This window comes from Crocodylus siamensis, chromosome 1, assembly GCF_052110815.1.
Source record: "Crocodylus siamensis isolate JL-2025a chromosome 1, ASM5211081v1, whole genome shotgun sequence".
In the NCBI taxonomy this organism is placed as follows: Eukaryota; Metazoa; Chordata; order Crocodylia; family Crocodylidae; genus Crocodylus; species Crocodylus siamensis.
Genome location: NC_143395.1, coordinates 122,152,245 through 122,175,714, shown reverse-complemented (window position 1 = coordinate 122,175,714; position 23,470 = coordinate 122,152,245). Strand labels below are relative to the sequence as shown.

Sequence of the window (23,470 nt, the reverse complement as noted above, 5' to 3'; positions counted from 1 at the left end):
CTGCGGAAGCCCAGGTCTCAACCGTGAAGGGCTGATTCTTTGCAGTAACGTGCCTTTTGCAGTCATTCACATCAGTTCAAAGTACATGTAAAACGCTGATCTGCTAGTCTGGTAACAATTTATACCACTAGGTTCTTACTTTGACCTAGTAAAAAGGATGATGTCAGGCCCAACATGCACAAACATTTTCTTCTCCAACAATTTCCTTTCACATCCTCTCCCTAACACTTGCCATGACTCCAAATATTTCAAGGCAATTTAAAAATGAGAGAAAAATGATCAGAAACAGAACTTTGCATTTAGATCTTTATTATACAGGTTCAAAGCTGCAGTCACCATGCAGTTACACCATAATGGGAATGATCTTGCTGAAAGGTTCTCACTAATCAAATTTCAAGAGACCACAGACTACAGCATTCCAAATAACTGGCACTTTAATTTTTGATAGAGCAAAAATAAATAGAGGAATGATAAAAAATGTCTTTTTCACACAGTGGGGCATCTTTGTGTTTCTTCTTTTCTATAGCTATTTAGCAGACTAAGTCAATACGTGTGACCCCTATGTGCAGATCTTTCATTTGGGAAATTAGAAAGAGCAAGTAGTACCCCTTCCACTGATTATTAGAAAGAACTTTTCTGCTAAGTGAATTTGTGAAAACTGAAAACAACGTAATTTTCTATTTCATCACCATTCCTCGCTCAAACTTTTTTTGAACGTTAAAAGAAAGCAATTGGAGGGGCCTAGTCAGGAACTTTCTCTAATTTTAATGAAATGGGCAATTTAGGGTTCATCACATCTCCAAGAATGTTCAGGTGTCTCATAAATAATCCAACATCTCTGGAATACAGTCACCAGACAAGAGCTGTACAAAGACTGCACGAGGAGTGAGTGTTAAGTAAAAGAGGTTATCTTTAAAAAAAAAAGGAAAGAAAATTAAATTTGTAGATCAAAACAAAACAAGGCTTATTCCCTGAAGGATTTTCCTGCAATCTGTCCTTCAATTACTTGCACTAGAGGATGCTACAAATGGAGTTAGCTACAATTTACAATCCAATGTCATCTTCTGGTCCAGCAGAAGAGCCTGTCTCTCCGGTGGATGCAAAACTGTTCATCTGAGCAGATCATCCTCAAAAGCACAAATAAGATCTAGAAACTCATAGAGTTTATGGTTTTAATTTATAAAATTAACCCTGCTCCAGACAGGTAATACTGGTATGTAAATTTGCCATCCCTGGGTTCTATCAGAAACAGTGTATTGGTGCACAGAGCCTTCTCAACATGTAACGATGGGTTCCTTCTAACAGTTCAGAAACAAGATCCGGTGTGATGCACATTAGAACATTGGAGCACTTCTCATTTAACTCTGCAGGGCCCGGGACATGGTAAGCTGCCACAACTTCCTTCATATTGCCTGTTGACAAAAGGAACAATAACTAGTCATCACTGGTCATTGGAGTGTGTTTCTAATTTTTTTAAAAATCCTGAAAATGAGAAATGATGTCACTCAATACCAATTCTGTCACAAATATCAGGGATCTCAGTTGCAGTTTTCAATTTCTTGCTCAACCTCATGCTTGTAAGGAAGAAATAGGTTGTATCCTGTACGGCCCCTAAAATACTATCCAAGATTGAATTCAGTCACAGCTCTAGTGTTTTATTCTCTTGTTTTGTTCAATCATTTATAATCTGTAAAAATATTTATAAAGTGTTCTTTCTGTAGAGAACAAATCTTCTAAAGTGAATTTGTTGATGGCAAAAATACCGGACTCATAACTCCACAGATTTCCGCACATACAGTTAAATAGTTTATAAAGGATTACTAAGTGATTCATGTCTAATTTACAGCTTTAGATTTTTAAAGAGTCTAACAGATCAGTCAATTACTTAGACAATCTTGGCTTATAACCATAAAACACAGTAAACTCTAGTTAACTTGCTGCTCTAAGGAGAATAAAAATAATGGTAAATTATTCCATGATGTTACGTTACCAGGAGTGGTTAATTAGGGAAAAGCACTACTAGGGAACTGGCAAATTAACCAGTTTACTGTACTACCCATTTGTATTACATAGTTAAAGTATCTATTCAATATCAAGTAAGCCTTTATAAACTGTACTTCAAGGGTAACAAGAGTTTAAGGCCAGAAGGAGCTATTCTGACCACCTACAAAGGTAAAATATTTCATTCCTCAGGAGTGCAACCCTTTGTACTTATCAACAAAGGAATCAGTGACAATGAGTGGTTTCCCACCCTTAGAATGAGTCTCTGCTTTATGATGGAAGAGCAAATTGTGCATTTGAGAAAGTGTATCAGTCTCCATATCCACTCTATTACTGGCACCTACTGAGAATGCTAGGTAGCACCTAATCTCAACAGTGATGATGAATAGTTATGAATAGCTGCATGCTGGGAACCTGACTACATCCACATACTTATTTCATAGAGCACATTTTAGAGCCATCAGGTAGTAATGACACTCAGCCACTACTGACATGAACAAGGTTAGAGAAGGACTTTTGAAATATAATAAATACACAAAATTTATGCAATTAAGGCAAATAACTGATGCATGTTATTTTGCTGCATTCTTTTATAGCATTACTGTAGATATCCAAACGGCCTCCTTTTGGAATAATTACTGTTTTTATCATTTCCTTTTCTGCCATTAGTATGACAACATAAGAGCAGTTTAAAGGCTTTTACTGTATCGCTTTATTAAAATAAAACAGTTAATACACATTGATACCTTTAAAGTGTTTTTTGAAAAATAAAGCACAGTGTAGGAAACGTTGTTTTTAGGAACAAGCAAATTTCACTATACTTAAATGGTTTTACATCTGTATAACTACTTTTGGAATGGGTGCGAGGTATTGCATAAATATGTAAAGTTACTTGATTTGAGATAAAATAAATCTATCCGTTGCTTCCTAAAATGGAGTCTTGCTCAATAAAACCTTCCATATTTAAATAAACTGTTACTCCCTTATTCCTTTTGGCAAAAAATCAGTTATGTGTACCCTTACAAGACATAAATCTATATTCCATTGTATTATCATAATTATTATGTATTATTTGTACTGCAGCAAAGGCAAGAGGCCATGCCTTTCAGGGCTTCACTGGGAAAGCACTAAACTCTGAGGGCAGGTCCTCACGTGCAGGGGCATGCAGTTTGTGGTGCAATAAACCGTTTTGTGGCACCACAAACCACACATGAGAAAAGTGAAAACTCATTACCAAAAAAAAGTGCCAGAACAAAAAGTGGCGCAATGCACACAAAACAAGCATGTGCTGGCACAAATAGAGGCCAGACCATCCAAAGCAATGCTGTGGCTGCTGGACAGGCCTCCATGCCGACTGCTGCTCCAGCATGCCACCAGGCCACCAGGTACACGGGGGCTGGCCCCCTAACTTGGACAATTTGCTGTGCGCCCAAGTGCAAGTGCAGGGGAATGTGATGGGGCACAAAGCAGTGGCACAAATTGTTGCTGCTGCTATTTGTGCCTCTACAAGCGTGTGCCCCTGCACATGAGGACCCACCTTGACTGTTCAAAGCCAACTGGATCTACTGAGCAGACCCTTTCAAGGAAATCTTTGTGGAATTGTAGGCCAGTTCTACATACAAGACAAGCACAGATTTGTCTCCCTACCAAATTTAGGTTCCTTAGCAAACCTTTGTTCAACATTTTCACATAAAATGTAGTGTTCATATCACTGATGCTTAACTAAGGTGCTGCAGCACCCTGGGATGCCACATGATCCTTTTAAGAGCGCTGCAGGGGACTGTACAATAGACCTGTTACATATGCAAACACCTACACATGACTTACAAAAGAGATTTCAAGTAGGAGTCCACAATGTCAAAAACATTCTGACCTGTGGTGGTCTTTCTGAGTTCTTTTCAACAGAAGAATTGCTCTATTATCTTTCTGTAGTAAAAACTGAGTGAAAGCTTAGAGCTGAAATAGGTGCCTGCTGGAGCCTAAAAAGGATGAGAACCACTGGTTTCAATGCTATCTGAAAAAGCCATCAGGTTGAAATAACTGCATAGAGCCCTTCCATTCATCTCTCTCTCATCTTGAGGTACAGAGGAGACAAAGTATCCTAACAATGATGTATTAAGGTGCAGCCAGAAGTAATTTTTTAAATGTTTCCAAATGAAACTAGCTTGGAAATGTTTGGAAAAGGAATTGTTTGAACCTGAGAATGTAGATACAGCCAACGCAGCACCTCCCTGCTGGAACATTTCAAGGGTGCTACAATGGACAGCAGGGATATGAGAGTGGTGGATGCTGCTCTCTGGCTCACAGCCACTGGAATTTTCACTCTCCAGATACAATTTCCTCTAGTTCTCCACTCCCCCTTTAATATATCAGAGGTAGACAGAACTAGGGCAAGATGACTGGCATCAGTGGCATGCCTCCAAGAGCAGAAGCATCTGAGACTAAGGCGTGGGACCTGTGGTTGTAGTTTGGTAGGCTGTCACTCAGCCTGCACACTGGCTACCCAGCATGTATCAGGAACTAAAATGCTTCAGAATAGTACCTAATTTCAAAAAGCACTATTTCAGAGCACATCAGCTACTTTTGGAAAGTTTCAAAGGGCATGTACATTTGTACAGCTGAAAGACCTGAAATGTTTCAATTCTTAATTTTGCCCTCACCCTTATATTGTATTCAGGATGCTCTAGATTTGGGGAAATTGGAGGCCGTTGGAATCTGCAGTAAAAACTAGACATTACCTATCTTCAGCTAACCAATCATTTCATTTAGCCTGGTAAGCAGAAGTGATACACCATTAGATTCACAGTGGGCACGTCTACACAAGATGCTATGTAGCAATAGTAACACACTATGGCAACGTAGCATCCATCGGCAGGCACAAACCATGATAGGCAACCCAGGGCAGATAAATTTTCTAAATTTCTGGGGGGTCGACAGAATGGCCTGGTGGGCTGCATCTGGCCCCCGGGCCGCATTTTGCCCACCCCTGTTGTAGGGTATGTTCAGCCATACTGAACAGTGAATTTCTACGACTGAACAAATACAATCAAACACAGAGCAGATTTAGATCTGGAAGTGTGGCAACAACACTTAAAAAATGAGTAATGCAAAGGTAGGTAACTCAGCACATGTGAAAGCCTGCCTGGTGTCACAACAGTAGCCAATATCTTCATGCTTTTAAATATGTTTTGCTACTGAGTGACTTCAAGCACACGTTCTGTGAATGGCATCTACACTGCAGACAAGGAATGAAATTTCAGCTGCTGTTTTGTTCCTGTACATCCTACACCCCAGTAGCTAGGAACAGCATTAAAAGCTGAATCTTTCACCCTATAGATTTTCTTTAAGATGTTGTAAGTTGCTCGGCTGACACGGGAGCATTCAAGAGAAAATTTTAATTAACTTCTTACTGACCTTATTTGTGCTCTAAGTAAATATCATCCACAAATTTTAAACTATCTATGGTCTCTGACACCAACCTATAGGAAATCCAGTTGTTTTATTACTGAGTTAGTCATTTGAAGCCTGGGAGTCAAAAACTGTTTTGGCACCTTGCTGGGCAGACAGTCCTATATAAATCTCTTTATATCTACAGTAAGCCATCTGGAATTTAATAAACAGGATAAGCTTCATACAGATTATCTTCAGGTTCGAAACTCTCTTTTTCAGCTTGCTTGAAAACTTCCTCTCCAAATTATCAACAAACTTTAGCTTCTATTTGTGCAGCCAGATCTGAGCTAAAGGTGCCAGATCATTTGTTGCAATTAAATAGTGCGATATAACAAACATTGCCTCTGACAGTTATTTTGGAACAAGGTGCTCCAAGAAGTGTTTTTTCAATGCATTTATACTGTTAAAAACAAAAGGCTATTTCCAGTTTGCTTTTGAAGGTACCTGCATTTAGACATCCAAATGCCTAAAATCTCAGCCTAGTCTAGGACAATAATTCTGTTTGACTGGGTTTAGGTGCCTAGGATCCCTATACAGCCATTAGGAGACTTATGTGTAGGAATCTACCTAATTTGAGGTGTGACAAAGCAATTTTTGCAGGTTGGTCACAGCCCGAAGTGCTGAATTCATGGTCATTTTGCAGAGGTCTTGCTCCTCGACACCGATTGGCAGAGAGGCCCTGGGGAGGAACTAGGAGGTGGCCACCATCTTGACTGCTGGCTGCCATTCATTTGGCCCTGTCCCTTGGTGCTGACTGGCAGGCCACCCTGCCTTCCCCTCCAAGATGGGCTGCAAGGCCAGGCTGTAGCAGCAGCGATGACTGCTCACTTCCACTGGGGAGCCAGCATTTTATTTTGATTCAGGATTTTTTTTGATTTCCTGGGAAATTGCAGCCAATGCCAGTTACTACAGCAATCACAGAGATTGCTGTTTTTTGTGGTTTCCACAAAAATCAAGAAACTGTGATGTAGTAGGTACTTATTTTGGTGCTTTTGAAGAGTGATCGATCCAATTTGACGAAATGTAGGTGCCTAGGTACTCTCTAGAGCAAGGGTGTCAAACTCATCTGGTCCTGCAGGCTGCGTGAATGGTGCAAGGCTGGTCCACAGGTTACACTGGGCTCATGGAGTCCCTCCCTGCTCTTACCATTTTGGATCTAGTACATGAGGCATCTGCTCTAGGATCCATGCTACAATGCCTTCCCTTCCTCCTTGCTGGTCTGAGGCCTGTGCTGCACAGCACCTTTTCCAAGCTGCTCCATGACTTGCCAATGCCTGCGCCTTTGGTTGAGGGGGAGGTGTTGTGTGCAGCACAGTACTGGATCAGCCAGGGCAAGCGCCACTGGTAGTGTATATCCTGGAGTGGGCACCATGGGCAGCCCATGTTCCAGGTACCACATGCAGGGCTGGGTCCAGTGTGTGCCACATGGGGGTAACTCAGACCCAGGAGCAACACTGTGAGCCAGGCAACAGGGCTCTGTGGGATGGATCCAGCATGCAGGCCATATCTTTGACACTCCTGCTCTAGAGAATGTGGAAGTGTGGGGCCTAAAAGATGACACATAACAGTTATTTCCACCATCCTCTGTGCTCAGCCACTGACAAGATCCCATAGAAGAAGTTTATGGAAAAAATGCTTTATTATATAACCAGCAGTTAAATTCCTCTCTCCCCCACAAGTATGTATGGAGTATGTAAGGATTTTGCCTTTCCCTTAGGAGAAAAAGAAAGGAAGCAGAAGAGGAGCAGGGCCTTGCAGATACCAGTTGAAGAATAGCAGGGAATTGCTTCATTTGGGCAGCTATGTTAAAGAAAGAGAGCTAGTTCTGAAAAAAAAATGCATTTAAAAAAAAAAATGATCCCATACTGATCAAATACCTACATAATGATACAAGTTTCTGCTGGTTTTTGTCGAAAGAGGGGTATGTTGAGAGATATATGTGGACATGCTGTTAATACAGGCAAACAAAAAAGGAAACTTTCACACAACTCATTCCATTTGCTTTAACGTAATTTTTAGAAGTAAACCAATAAAGTAATCATAAAGGCCATTTAGGATAGTACTGTTAAGGAAATAGAAATTTAATATTAATTAGAAGTTTGTAAGGAGCTGCTCCTGTAGTTTTCATATGGCCTAACAAAGCTAGCATCCAAGTCAGTATTCCAAATGTATTTCTGACAACCCTAAGGCAAATTGTTTATGGCTAGTTCTTTCTGGGTGATTATTATTTTAGTTGGATAACTTAAGAATATTTTAGTAGCGTTATACACAAAATATCAATCCATTTCAACTGGTAAGTGACAACACATTTCTGCTTTAATTTAAATATTATCCAACCGAAAGAAAAGTGTACTTCCTTGACAGATTTAGGTACTTGTTATTTTTATATATAGTATGCATATTTTGTATATAAATTACTATGGAACTAAAAGGATTTCACTCAGCAACTAACAACAGGATGTTTTAGTATGTTTGCAGCATGAAATCTAACTGGAAGGAATATTCTAGCTTTCCACGCAGCAATATACAACAAAAGCTCTATGTTTCTTTCCCATTTTGTGTTTAGGAAAGTCTTTATAGGATAGGATCATTTCTTCCATATTCATAACAAAACTTTGCCCAACCCACAGGATACCTGATTCCACATTAATAGCGAAATTTTGATAACTGCACATATGAATTTTTGCTAACACCTATGAATATCCCTCACTGCCTTTTTAACTTCTTTCATTGACTGTTGTAGCCAAGTCTACCATCAGACCTGCTTGAATAACTTTATGCGTTATAAGTTTTTCTTCTGTTTGCCAGAGCACTTGTGCCTGCACTTCTTTCCAAACTGGGAGGAGTTCCTGTTTGCATTTTCAAGGTACCTACTCCTTGTAGGTTTGTCACAACAAATGAGTTTTCCTGAGCTGGAGACAAGGTTTGAATTTTGCTTTCAGTGGACCAGCCAGAGTAGTGTGGGATACCAGAGATCCAAGCAACCACTTGTTGCACTTTATAGAGTACACAGATGTAACTCAAAGCACCTCAACTAGTCACTGTTTCATCCAGGATTATTTTTGAGTGCTTTGCCTATTTTTGGAGGGTGTGTACATTTCTCTGTTTGCCCTTCGAAGGGCATCAAATACATGTGTCCAGGGCCTTTGTGTTGTCAACATGTATGTCTCTTAAAGGGAAAGCAGAGCAGAGAGTTCCCTAGGTGGAGGGAACCACTTCCCTGATGAGCTGGCTGCAAGGGAATAGCACAACAGGGCAGACCCTTCCTTGGGCAGCAGGCCCAACATCCATAAAATGCTCTGCAGGCCAGCCATCAAGCCTAAGTGGAAAACCCTGCAGGGGACTGGGAAACCCCAGGGTACTCAAGGAGCTGGCGAGCGTCATAGCTCAGCCCCTGGCGTGGATCTTTGAAAACTCCTGGCGCTCTGGCGTAGTGCCTGAAGACTGGAAGAAGGCCAATGTGGTGCTGATCTTCAAGAAAGGGAGGAGAGTGGATCTGGCTAACTACAGGCCCATGAGCCTGACTTCTATCCTGGGGAAGATCTTAGAAAAGTTTATTAAGGAGGCCATCCTTGAGGGACTGGCCCAGGCTAACATTCTAAGGGACAGCCAGCACGGGTTTGTTGCGGGTAGGTCTTGTTTGACCAATCTCATTTCCTTCTATGACCAGGTAACCTATCACCTGGACCAGGGAGAAGAGATTGATGTCATATATCTTGACTTCAGAAAAGCTTTTGATCTGGTATCCCATGATCACCTCTTGGCCAAACTGCCCAGTTGTGGCCTTGGCTCCACCAGGATCCGCTGGCTGGGAAATTGGCTCCGTGGTCGGACCCAGAGGGTTGTAATTGATGGCAGTCACTCATCATGGTGCCCTGTGACCAGTGGGGTCCCTCAAGGCTCTGTCCTTGGACCCATACTGTTCAACATTAACATTAATGATGTGGACGTTGGAGTCAGGAGTGGACTGGCCAAGTTCACCGATGACACCAAACTTTGGGGCAAAGCATCCACGCCAGAAGATAGGCAGGTGATCCAGGCTGACTTGGACAAACTCAGCAAATGGGAGGACGAGAACCTGATGGTGTTTAACACCGAAAAATGCAAGGTTCTCCACCTTGGGAGGAAAAACCTGCAGCATCCTTATAGGCTCGGCAGTGCTACGTTGGATAGCACTACAGAAGAAAGAGACTTGGGGGTCATCATTGACCACAAGATGAACATGAGCCTGCAATGCGATGCTGTGGCTAGTAAAGTGACCAAAACGCTGGCTTGCATCCATAGATGCTTCTTGAGCAAATCCCGGGACGTCATTCTCCCCTTGTACTCGGCCTTGGTGAGGCCGCAGCTGGAGTACTGCGTCCAGTTTTGGGCTCCACAATTCAAAAAGGATGTGGAGAAGCTTGAGAGAGTCCAGAGGAGAGCCACGCGCATGATCAGAGGTCAGGAAAACAGATCTTACGATGATAGGCTGAGAGGCATGGGACTCTTTAGCCTGGAAAAGCATAGGCTCAGGGGTGATCTGATGGCCACCTATAAGTTTATCAGGGGTGACCACCAGGATCTGGGGGAACGTTTGTTCACCAGAGCACCCCAAGGGATGACTAGGTCGAACGGTCACAAACTCCTGCAAGACCGTTTCAGGCTGGACAAAAGGAAGAATTTCTTTACTGTCCGAGCCCCCAAGGTCTGGAACAGTCTGCCAGCGGAGGTGGTTCAAGCACCTACATTGAACACCTTCAAGAGTAAATTGGATGCTTATCTTGCTGGGATCCTATGACCCCAGCTGACTTCCTGCCCTTTGGGCAGGGGGCTGGACTCGATGATTTCCCGAGGTCCCTTCCAGCCCTGATGTCTATGAAATCTATGAAATCTATGAAACAACCTGACCGGAAGGGGCAAGGGCTTAAGAGGCATCTCAGTAGGGACCTTTTTAACTGGTTGTGAGACAAAGCCATTTTCATGGCTTTATCTTGGCACAAAGAGCCCATTTTGTGGGCATTTCCTGGCAGCCTTTTCCCTCAGTGCTGATTGGCAGAGAGGTCCTGGGTGGCAGGGGGGAAGAGGAGGGATGAGAGGGCAGCTGCCATCTAGAATACTTGGACCTTTGTCCAGCCCTGCCCCTCAGCACTGATTGGTGGAGGGGCCTTGGGGGGAGAGGGAGAAGGGGCAGCTACCATCCTGTCTGCTGCTCCATCAGTCGTTGCCTTCCCCTCCTGGGTGGGCATCCCTGGATTTCGTGGGCAACAGCAAAATGGTGCTTTGGTAGGCCCCTACATATAAGCCCAGGACCTGAGCCAGAGCAGGGAGTCTGGCTATGCTAGTGGCAAGAAGAAATGCTTACAGAAACAGGATGAGCTACCTGAGGGACCCTGCAGGGCTTACAGCATGGGCAGGCAGCAACTGAGAGGGACAAAGCCTAAGCTAGAAGGGAGATAGAGATGGCCTGCAGCTGGGAGGGCTAAGGCCAGAACCTGAGAGGAGTGAGGGCCAGGCCAAGGGCCCAAAGCCCAAGAGGGCGAACAGCCCAAAAGGGCAAGACTGCAGCTGAGGCCCAGAAGCCAGGTCTGGGGCATTGGGCCTAGCCAAAGGGCACAGCCAGAGGAAAGGGGTGGAGGCTGGGAAGGCCAAGGCCCCAACAGGGGAGTAGAGGCCAGAAGTGGCCTGGCATTGGCTTGTGGCAAAGGTGACCCATCCAAGTGATGACTGTTAACACCTGCAAGGCATGGATGTAGCTGTAGGGAAGTTTGGAGGCCATGGAATTAGCCCTTAAAGTGGTTAGTGCCCTAGGGGCATGGGCAGGCTGGAAGAGCTCCCTAGTGTTTGAGGGCAGGACAGGGATTAGTGGGGTCAGGAAGAACCCACCGACTGGTAATGGAAAAGGGCTCACTCTGGGACCCTAGGTGACCACCTTTTCTCCCAGTAAGAGAATGCCAGAAAGGTGTAGTAAGCGAGAGGGCAAAAGAGGGAGAGTACCCAGAGAGCCATAGCAGGGCAGGAGTTGTGAGGCCACCAAGGGGCCTCTATCCTGTCATGGTCACAGTTTATGACTGTAGACACCGTTTCTGCTAGTTAATTGTTTGTGGGAAGACCCTGAAGACAGCTTGTGTCTACAAGGTCTTCACCAATGACATACTGTACATTTCAGAAGCACTTGAACAGAGAAAGTGAAGTTTAATTAAATGACTACCTTACACCAAAAGATGGTTTACAGCCTTAGCAACATCCATGTATTTTCAGAAAATCATAGAACAGTAGGTTTGACTACAATCATAAAATACAAGAGTGCTGCTATTTAAGCCAATTCTTAAATTGTCCTTGTCCTGTCCCCTGTGGCTGCACAGATTGGTCTATCTGCATCCTCCGTCACCCTTTAGGTAACTGTAAACTGAAATCAAATCTTCCCACTCAGTTTTCTATTCTCTAGACAAAATAATCCTAGTTCTTTCATCTTATCATCATAAATTATATTACCCAGGTCTCTAATCTTTTTCATTACTCTCTGCTGGACTGTTTCAAAGTTGTTCACATCTTTCTTGAAGTGTGGAGCCCAAAACTGGATACAGTCCTCGAGGTGAAGCCCTACCAGTGCCAAATAGAGCAGAAACACTTCACTTGATCTGGAAGTGAAACACCTATTAATACAGCCCAGTAATATATTGGCTTTTTTGTGACAAAAGCATACTCTGTTGGCACAACCCGTAAGGTTTTTTTCTGCAGCACTGCAACCTAGACCGTCGTTCTGCAGTCTGTATTTGTGCATGCAAGTTTGGCCCAAATGCAAAAACTCTACTTGTCCTTGTTGAATTTCATCCAATTGATTTCAGACCGGTTTTCCAGATTATTCTGGATCCTAGCGACTCTATCCAACTTGGTGTTGTATATGTATGCATGTGCGCTTGTCTGTATTTGTATATATTAAAGCAACTAACTTTGGTAAGAGATAACTCAGAACTGGCCACTTTATTTTTCCAAAAGGGGAATCTACACACAGAATGTAAACAATGGGTTAAAACCTTCCTCAGTAATTAGATGAAAAATCAAGGACTGGCACTGTGCACTGCTGTCATTGCCAGAGGTATTCAGACCACACAAATATTAGTCATAGTACATAAACTTATGCCTAATTCAGTGAGAAGTGAATTTATACACCTATATCTATATGGGTGTTTAGGTCACTGATTCCCTTCCTACCAGTAGTGCACAAGTCAAGGTTTCCAAGAACTGCATCACTGCTGCCTAACTCCAGGACAGGAGCTTCTGTACTTCTTACTGGCTGACCTATACATCCCCCTGCAGAATCCTTACCAAAACACACTTAAGTGTCTTCATTCAAGGTACGAAGACACAGCGTGAATGAATAGTAAATGTTTTCGATCTGAGCCTTCAAGAGGCCGAGAAGCAATATATGTCCTAAATTTTAGGCAAGCCAGTACACAGCACTGTTGTGCCTACTCTTTTGGGGTCTGGCCTCAGGCACCAAATATCTACCTACATCCCATTTAGGTGCCTCTGAGACTAAAATGGATTGGATCCAAAACCTACCAGGGTTTCACAGTGACTGGGCATGTCTACACGAGATGCCCACTGTGCAGTTGTTACTGCGCAGTCATTTAGTACTTGCACAACCAAGTAGTAAACGACTGTGCAGTAGCGTCCCAGCATGGTTGCCTAGTGCCGCTTACAGCACAGTATCGCATTATTACTACACAATAGTGTCACATCATGGTTTGTGCCTGGTAATGCTACTGCGCAGCTGTAATGAGCTATTGCACAGTAGTAATGAGCTACTGCTTGGTAAGCATCTCGTGTAGACATGGCCCCTTCCTGTTAGATCTATAGAGATTCCTGCAGGTGTTAACTATGCTAACTAGTCAATGCAGTCTGTTAAAATTCATTCCTATTAAGAGTTTTGGCTCTTTGTAAAGGAAAAGATAACATTTTATGGCTTTCCCAATAAAGATCAACTAAAATCTAATTGAGTCTATATTAATAATAAAAAGTGATGAGGAAATCAGGGTTCTGCATTCACTCACCTACAAGTTTTCTATGCACTTTTGATCGATTTTGCAAATGGTATTCTTCTGTCACCTCATCTATAAATTGGTCTTTGGCACATTTCTCCAAGACCAAGAACGTATTTTGGTGGGAAAGACAGGAGTATTAATTATTTCACAAGACTTTGGATTCACATATAGTTTTGTAAGATGACTTAAATGTCTTTTTTTAGGTACAGGTCAGGTTAGTTATGCTCAACGCATTAAAATCGCCATATTTTTTTCTCCATCAGTTTCACTCACAGAGAATTGAGGGTTGTTTTTTTTTAAATAACATCAATCACTTAAATACTGCTGCATTTGAAAATTGCCTTTTGCCTGAACTAACGTAAAAATTTCCGTAAGTTTAAATTTATGGATTCATGTTACCGTTTTTGGGAACACAGAGGAATATAGAGAAAAAACAGACACTTTATAAATATTTTTTTTAAAGAGCCATTTAAACTTTTTGGTGCCTAAACATGAGCAGTGAGGCTTCTCAAACACGCTGGAGTTTTGAAACAGACTTGATTAATCACGTCTTGTATATTAGTATCCCGCACTTAAAAATTATGGCAGTGGCACTTGTCGAACAAGCTCTAGTTCAAGCGCCCCCACTGCCATTTTTAAACAGGGGGTGCTGATACATGAGATATGGCAGCGCTTTAATTAGAGCAACTGCTGGATCCACTCTAATTAAAGTGTTGCGGCCCGCCTCCCCAGAACGTGTAATAATAGCCCTTGTGGCTCAAGTTTGCCTAACGTAGACCTAACTTTCTGAAAATATTTACATTTTTTTAGTTAGGAGGAAAATCAAAGAAAGCCTTATAATGAAGCTGATTCAGAAAGTTGATTCAAAGATGAACACGTCGACAATGTGACAAAATGATCAATAGAACTAACCACATTCTATCATGCATTAATAGGTGCATCATGTACAGGTCTAGGGAGGTAATACTTCCCCTCTATGCGGCACTGGTAATGCTGCAGCTGGAGTACTGCATTCAGTTTTGGGCACTGCAAGAGGGATGTGGATGACCTTGAGAGGGTGCGGAAGAGGGCCACTCCTTTGGATTAGGGACCTGCAGGATAGGTCTTATGAGAAGAAGTTGAGGGACCTGGTCTCTTCAGCCTCCGTAAGAGAAGGCTGAGAGGGGATTTGGTGGCAGTCTACAAATTTGTCAGAGGGGGGTGCAAGGAATAGGAGATACTCTGTTTACCTAGGTGCCCCTTAGAATAACTAGAAACAATGGCTACAAACTGATGGAGAGCAGATTTAGACTGACCCCAGCTCTCATCAGACCCCAGCTCTCTTTCCTGCCCAGGGCAGGGTGAAGGAATTGATGATCTGCTGAGGTCCCTTCCAATCCTGAAAATCTATGAAAATCAATGAAGCTGTGATAGAAACTGTCATTGTGAAGAGACAATCACTTTTCTATTGCATGCCCACACAACTACAGCTAGAATGTTGGTCCAATGGCTGTACTATACACAAGAGAGATATCTATTAACTGTCAGCATTAGAAGAATTGTTCTATTCTAAGATGCAAATAGCTGATCAGTAATAACTTGCTGTAGCACGTATAACATCTATTTACAATACAAATCTTTAACATCTTGTTTAATTACAATTTGCTTCAACTGTATTTGGCACAAGATTTTCAGATGTATAACATTATGAAAAGTGTGAAGACACAGTCAAGTCATTTGAACTGGTGGAGACAAACAAACTTTAGAAAATAGTCTGTTTCAAATTATATTATGATTTCAATAACCAGTAGCAAAAACGGTTTGAAAACTTTTCTTCACACATTACATCTGCCTCTCACTTCATTCTGGTAATTTTCTGCCCTAAGGAATATGCCCTACAAAGGAATATTCCCTACAAAGGTAAAATGGGAACTGAACTATAGCTAGGCTTGGAAGAATTAGATTTTTATTTTTTTTAATAATTTTGATAAATAATATTAATTTTTATTTTTAAGCATTTATCAATTTACATTTTCAGGGTTGCGTGAATTTAGGGGTGTGGGAGACAGACAAATTACTGACGGTATACTATTATTATAGTGCAGTTTAACCACCCACTGAGACAAACGTAACTACTGTAGGACTGACAGCTTCCTTTTCCATTTTGTCACTTCTTCCTTTGTTCCCAGTCTCCTGGGGTTTCTGAGAGTTGCAGTCCAAACTCCAGTCACATGATTCTGTAGGACTGCTCCCCCTGTCATCACACTCCATCCGCCATCATTTTTCTTACATGTTCTTTCTATACATTTTGACTGTTGATAGAAATATTTTTTGCCAGTCTGTATGAGGTGAAACTGATGTTTACTGATAAAAACTGAATCCTGCCACACCTAACTATAGCTTTGTAAGATGGCTGAAGAAGGCTGGGATTTTATTTGAAGAAAGTCTGTTACATCTCGAATAGAATCCATTTTTAATAAAGAAAGATTAAAGAGACCTTGATCATTTGTGAGAATGCCAGGAAGAGAGGCTGATTCTTGAGGATGAGCCTTGTAGTCATTTGCTTGAGAGATGCTCCTTAAAGAGAGAAGCTAGCAATCGCTAGCAAATGTCTATTCTCATTTTTTTTCTACTTGTCAGTGCTGTGAACTCACCCAGGGTAGAAACAGATGTTGCCTGAGGTTGCATTTGTGCCACCATAAAATTTTCTGACAGCACAATTAGCAAGCAAATAGTCATTTCTACCCTGTTTTGCGCCACATCAATGGCCACGACAAAAGATAGTATAAAATAGTGCCACTTTATTATGTCTACTTGCCCTGTGGTGAAAGGGTGTGTGCAACCCGGAGATGCTCGCACTCTCCAGCCACCCCAGGAAGGTGCTTCAGGGGCTTGAGGGACCCATCATAAGCATTCCAGGAATTCCCATACAGGATTGGGCAGCCTGATTCCCAGAAGCACCTGCCTGGCTATCCTAATTTGCAGACATACTCCAGGAAATCTCAGGGCACCTCTGTGTAAGCAAAGAAAGTTGGGGTTCACTACTTATGGAGATCTGCCCTGGGACCTCCATGGGTCAATCTCCATAAGTGGGGAAAGCTCGCGCAGGTCCTGGAATGGAGGCATGGGATAGGGGAAATCCGCAGCACCCCATGCCAGGACCCGCATTGGGTCCATGCTAACCCATGCTTCACATGGAGTCATGGGTTGGCATAGGTCCCAGCAAGGATGTTCAGGGGGGTGTGGGACCCAGAGAATCTGCAGCACCCTGTACCTCCATGTCAGGCCCACTGCTGACCCATGCCTTCTCATGAAGCATGGAGGCACAGGGCACCGGAATTTCCTGAGTCCCACATTGTCCTATGCCTCCTTGTAAAAGTACAAAAGTCAGGTTGTGTTCACTCTTTGCTTCACATCACCAATGCAAGGCCCCTGCAATTAGAATGTAATTAGCAATTTTATTATTGCCACACAAACCAGGACATACCTCATTCTTCTGAGACGAGGTGGTTAACCATGTTAGTTTTAAGTCAGGCAGTAGGTAGGGAAGGAGATTAACTGGTTCAGAGAAGCATGAACTTTCTTATGCAATAATCTACTTCATCAGATTCTAATACAGTGGTTCTCAACCTTTTTAGACTTGAGACATCCCTTGTTAGACTAAGGGTACCCGTCAGAAAATGGCAGTTCTTAGTTTTCATGCATTTCTTAACTATGGAAAAATACAAGAACAATCTTTTGTTGCAAAGAACTCAGAAAGACCAGAACAGGTCATTTGATACTATGCATATGACACTGAAAATTTTTGATATTATGGATTCCTATTTGAAATCTGTGAGTTTATCTTCTGAATCATGTTCACATGTTTGCAACTCCCTTAAAAGGATCTTAGGGCACTGCACTCTGGCTGAGAATCACTGTAATAGAGCAACTTCTCCGTTGTAAAAAACTCAGAAAGACTATGACAGGTCAGAATTTTTTGACACTGTATATATTTGAATTCTCTGGGTTTATCTTGTGAATCATGTTTATACACCTAACATTGGGTGGCACCCTGTGTCACCCTTGAAAGGATCTCAAAGCACCCCAGGATGGCATGGCACCCTGGTTGATAATCACTGTTCTAGTAGGTTTTTGCCTAAGAAAGGACATGCTTCTTTGAACCAGTTAGTCTCTAAGATGCCACCCTGCCCTACTTTCTGTTTGATCTCATTCTTCTGTGGCTGTATATGCCTCCACATAGAGTAGCAATAATTTATCTTAGTCCATTAAGTAAGCAGACCTGAACAAGAGCAGCTCACACAGAGCTGATCCACTGAGTAAGAAGCTGCCATCTATTCAAACTAATGGCCACAATTCTTTTAATTATTGAATGATTACTTATGCAGGCATAAGACTGAGACTACAATAATAGTCACTTTAACCATAAAGTTAAAGTGACTAGTTTCCTGAATAGTTGCAGCCTAGTAAAATTCAGTCTGATACCTTTAAATAGAATTTCCTTGGAGACTTTTAAGAACATAAAGGACTTTCCAAAAATGTCATTTGTAAACTTTATTCTTTGCATATGCATTGCTGCCAAGTATTTTTACCACTAAGGAAATGCTGTTTCAGCTGTTTTTGAGCAGAGTAATGTTGATAGCTAATGGCCTGTTCACTTAATCATAGTTATTCATTCTTTGGAAACACCTCAGAATATAACCAAAACCTTGTTTTATTCTTAGACTCTTGAATTACAGGCATTATATAATAGTCATGATACTTAACCTATCAGTTTGAATTAAAATTGGATCCAAAACAATTATCTTAAAATACTGCCAGGATATGGTGCCTCACCAGGAAAAGAAAAATGCTGTTGTTTCCCATAAAGCTACTGAAATAACACTGATAGCACTTTGGAGAAGAGCATTCTCCAGAACTCACTTTAAATAAAATGTTGCTATTTGACATCCATTGAGACATCAGTTTTCAACCATTCTAAGTAGAGATGTGCCCAAGCAGCAAAATGTGGAACCAGTTGCGTGTTTTCCTGAAGTTACAAACAATATACAAACAGGGTTTACGTTTGACCCATTATAGGGACCTTCTGTCAAATCTGGTCCCGTGTCTAAGTTTGAACTTGAATCTGGATCTTATCCAAGTTGTAATCCAGCCCTCTCTCTCAAAGTGGGTACTAACAATCTGTTTCAGTATAACAACCACTCAGGTACCAAATACCCTCAGAGATTTTTGTGTACATTCAGGGATGTATCCGCTAATCAGAAAACAAACAAGTCTCCCCCTCAAGTTTAATGTCTCTTTTTTCTCTTAGAACTATGGACTTGTCGGAGGAAAACTGAGTTAACTAACCAAGGGGACACAATGGTGCTGCATTGCTGTCATAGAAATATAATGCATCGGAACTTAAATCGCCCCGAATGCTGTCCATAATGGGAAGGAGCCAGCTCCACTCTCTGGTCCAGGAATATATATATATAATATTAGTTCTGTTTGCCTCTTCTTGGGTATGTCTACACATGCAATTAATTCATAACAATAAACTCTGGTGTATATTATGCTAGAATGTATCGCTCCCAGGTGCCACTTTACATGTGCACCCAGGACTGTAGCACACTGAGTCAGGTCAGACCAGGTTAAAAGCAGAAGGAGTATTTAATAACTGGTAAGATGGGTGGGGCTAAAGTGCAGTTGCCCATCTCTCTTCTCATCATGTTAAAAGTCCCTAACATTTTCAACAAAAGAAATATATTTGATTTTTTGTTGAAAAAGCAAAATGGCAAGATACAGATTATTCAACAATTTTTGGGATGTGTTGAGGATACTAATTTTCTTCAGAAGGTGATGGAAGTAACTTGGGGGCATTGTTTTAGATTTGATTTTGATTTAATAAGAAGAAACTGGTTGAGAAGCTGAAGGCAGAAAGCAATTTGGGTTAAAGTGATCATAAAATGATAATGTTTGTGATTCCAAGGGAAGGGCAGAGTAAAAGCAGCCAAATGCTAAGAGTGGACTTCAAAAAGCAGACTTCAAGAAACTGATGGTAGTTGTAGATAAGGTTCCAGGAAAATAAATTGTTGGGGGAAAGGTTTCAGGTGAGCAGACAGCTTCTAAAAAGAACAATATTGAGGGTACAGACAATTATCACAATGCAAAGGAGACAGAGGTAGTATTTTAAGGTAGTAATGTGTCTTCATCAGGAATTATTGAATGGCCTTTAAATAAAAAAAGAATTGTAAAAAAAATGGAAACAAATGTACATTACTAAGTATAAAAGGATAGATTAAACATGTTGGGATAAAATCAGAGCCCAAGGCACAGAATAAGTTACAACTAGCAAGGGACGTACAACTCTGTAAGAAAAGGTCCTTGAAATATGTTAGAAATAAGAAAATGTCAACAATGCACAAAGGAGTGCACTGTGGGAATACTTACAGTACCTCATTTAGAATTAGCTGGAGTATCAAAGGCAGTCTAGATATGGTAGCACAGGAATCTGAGCAGGCTAATCTACCTTGCTTTTCAGCTATCAAGGCGTCTGGATATTGGAGTTAGTTTAGGGCTTGTTGAGGTATCTCTATACCGTACAGAACTGGGATATATAGAGTTATACCAAGTTAAATTCATGGTGAGGAGGACAATTCCCATTTAACTTCATCAAAATTCAATATATTGTATACAGTGAAATTACGTGCAAGGTTAGGGTACCTTACAGTACCTTACTGTACTTGCCAGTATCCAAACTGTAACTGTTGCTTTCCCAAATTCCATAGTCTATTCTCAAAAACTGCACTCAGCCCACAACTTACCAGAGAATGTAGCAACAATGGGCAAAGCTAAGAATATGAGATTAGAAGTAATTAGAGAGATGAAGACTTCATGACTTGCACAAAGGAAGAAACTGCAGACTGACTGCATTTACTGACATACTGTCTTATTTTCCACACCATGCTTTTTTCCATTCATTTGCTCAATGCTCTCCACATAGGACACTCATTCATTCTACATGCACACACTCATTCAAACCAAGTCACGCTATCTTTCACTCCACCCAGAACAATTCCACCTCTCTTCATTGGTCCGGTAGAGATAGGTGAACCAAGAACTATAGCAGGTGGACTTAGACTATCCTAGTCTTTTGAGAGGGAAATCAATGAACCGAGTAGGCTTGAAAGAGAGAAAGGGAAGGTATAAATGTGGGGCAGACAGCCAGAGGCATGGCTTTAATGTAAGCTACTGGCCTAGGAGAATCCCAGGATCTGGAAAAAATATGTGGATTATATAGCCAGAAACTTAAATATTGGCAACTTTTGCCAAAGAAAAATGAACTGAATATTAGGAAGGATGTCAGAGCCCATGGCCAGGGGAATAAGGTAGCAAGGTATGGTGGCAAGGTACCATGAACAGGAAGAAATAAGAGACTACAAGGGCAATTGGCTCTAGTGATATAGCGATCTGGAGTGTTTCATAGGGCCCTGGGGAATTTTGGAGAGGGTAAATAGAGTCTATTTATAAGTATGGGAAAACAGCTTCAGCATGTTTATTTGATGCTCTTGCTCAGTGGGGAGTAGACGACTGTGTCCATAGGAATGTCTCTTACTTCCGAATGAAGCATGGAAACAAAAATTGGGGTTCTTCTCCTTGCACCTCATTCTTCAGATACTTCTGCTTAAAACAAGGGTCCAAATGGGGTTTCAGGTAAATAGAAATAGAAGCCTTTCTCCTGACAGCTGCTGAGACTCTGCCTCCCATAACTGCCCCCTAATGGGGGGTTATTCCGTCACTGGGAATTTTCAGTTGTTTGCTGAACAGGATGTGTATTTGCCTAGGGCAGTGGTTTCCACTATTGGTTACACATACCCCGAGGGGTATGTGGCACTTTGTTAAGGTGCCTAAATATGTGCCTAAATTTTAGTACTGGTGGTGGAGTTTCTGATTGGTCAGTGTGTACTGAGTAACAAAACTGCTATGCACTGGAGCTGGTGTTGGCAAAGATGCACTGGGTATCACAAGTAAGAACAGCAATATTTTGTTGGTAAAGGGGTATGCAGCAAAAAAGTATGAAAACCACTGGTATAGGACATCTATCCCTATTGGGGAATGGGGAATCAAGACTTATTGGTTGCTTCATCCTACAGAGTCTTCAAGAAGTTTTAATTAGCTGTATTTCCTAAATAGATGGCTGCAACTATGAAGTTAGAAAATCAGAATGGCACAACCTGTTGATTGATGGGTTTTCTAATAGGCCCTGTTTATGGTTCAGCTGTTTTGTTTAAGGATTTAGGTCCTCTGAAGGGAAACTTTTTTTTTATTATAAAAATTAACTTTTATCTGTATGTGTAAGCTGGTCAATCAGTACATTATATAAAGCAATATATTTTAAGACAAAAAGTGACCATTAGCTCATCCCGTCTGGATTTCTGTATAACATAGGCCATATAATTTAAACCAGATACCCCTATATTAATCCCAATAACTTGCGTTGCTAAAACAAATCTTTCAGAAAAGAGTCAAATCTTGATTTTAAGGCAAGAGGTAGTGAATCCATTACTTATTAAACTATTTTACACATGGTTCAAGGCTAAAGATGATTTGGAGCAAGAGCTTTCTGACCATCTTTTAAAACTTGTAATAATCTTTGTTTAGAAATAAAACAATTCTCCATCAGAATCCCAATTCGATTTAGCATGTTGAGCTATCTAGAGTTGATAGCATACTGTTTAATAAATGAAAACCTGTCCTTCTGTCAAGCTCACAATGGGAACATCCAGTCCACAGAGCACTACAATTAAATTGTTCCTGTCAATCTTTAGGTGCTGATTCTTCCATTTATCTGTCAGACAAACTGACATGAATTCCTTGGGTAATCAGATCATAATATAAATTAAAACAGCATTTAAACTACTTCAATGAGTACAAGCTTTCCAGCATGACTTCTGAATAGCCATGGGTTATAATGTAAAGACATTAAATCTAATTTCAAAAGACAGGCAACTAAATAGGATGTGCATATCCTACATGCTAATGTTCACCTCAACACTTTGCTTTATCAAACAGATATTAAGGTACTTAAATGCTTATATGAATACCTAAATATAAGATTTGGTGCCTTTATTTTAAAATTTAGCTCTGAGTGTTTTATGATTCCCACATCAAGAAGGCAGTAGACCATTTTTTTTTAAATAGCTAAAATAATACTAGTGGCAATTTTTCTAGGACAAACTACCACTGTTATACATTCTTTTCAAGTGCAGTGGAAAATGTTAACTAATTGGTCATCTAATGTTCTTTAAAATACTCACTTTGTGTTTTACAACTACAAAATTGTCTTCAACACTAAGCTATCTTAAGGAGTAGACTTGTATAATTTAGATCTGGGATGCTGCTTAACCTCCAGCCTGTGGCCAGATTCAGTCCCCAGAACCGTGTCAAGCCTGCAGGGCTCCCCATGGGTCTGAAAATGTGGTGGTGGGGTGGCCGATTCCCTGTTGCCAAATTTCTGGGCCTGTGGGTAGCCCTGTGAGCCAGATTGCCTTGCATGCTAGACTGGACATGCACGGCAGCATGAGTGCCCAATTATGGTAGACAGAAGCAGGTGGGACCTGATCCCAGAATGTGAGCCTAGTAGGGGCAGTTGCGGGGTGCCAAGCCTTCATCTTGGCATGCAAGGCCAGATCTGGCTGTGCCGGGCCAGGGGAGGCAGTGCAAGGCATGATTCTAGCATGCAGGGTTGGATCCAGCCTGAAGACCAGCTCTGCGCCAGTCATCTAGTCCATGGGGCCCAAATACTGAGCACCACTGATATAGATGTAGCATTCTTATAAAGTTCAACAAGGACAAGTGCAAAGGCCTGCACTTCGGATGGAACAATCTCATGCACCAGTACAGGCTGGGGGTTGACTGGCTGGGTAGCAGCTCTGCAGAAAAGGACCTGGGGGTTACAGTGGACAATAAGCTGAGTATGATCCAGCAGTGTGCCCTTGTTGTAAAGAACGCTAACAGCATACTGGGCTGCA

The 23,470-nt window shown here is 41.6% G+C and overlaps 1 protein-coding gene across 1 annotated transcript in view; it reads right to left on the bottom strand.

Annotated features, from left to right (window-relative positions):
• Positions 1-292: 292 nt before the first annotated feature.
• Positions 293-23,470, bottom strand: part of SCAF8 (SR-related CTD associated factor 8) — a 168,946-nt gene continuing 145,768 nt past the window's right edge. Inside the window, exon 22 of the mRNA XM_090041687.1 lies at positions 293-1,412. The gene's annotated coding sequence lies outside the window, so the exon portion shown is untranslated. The remainder of the gene's footprint in view (positions 1,413-23,470) is intronic.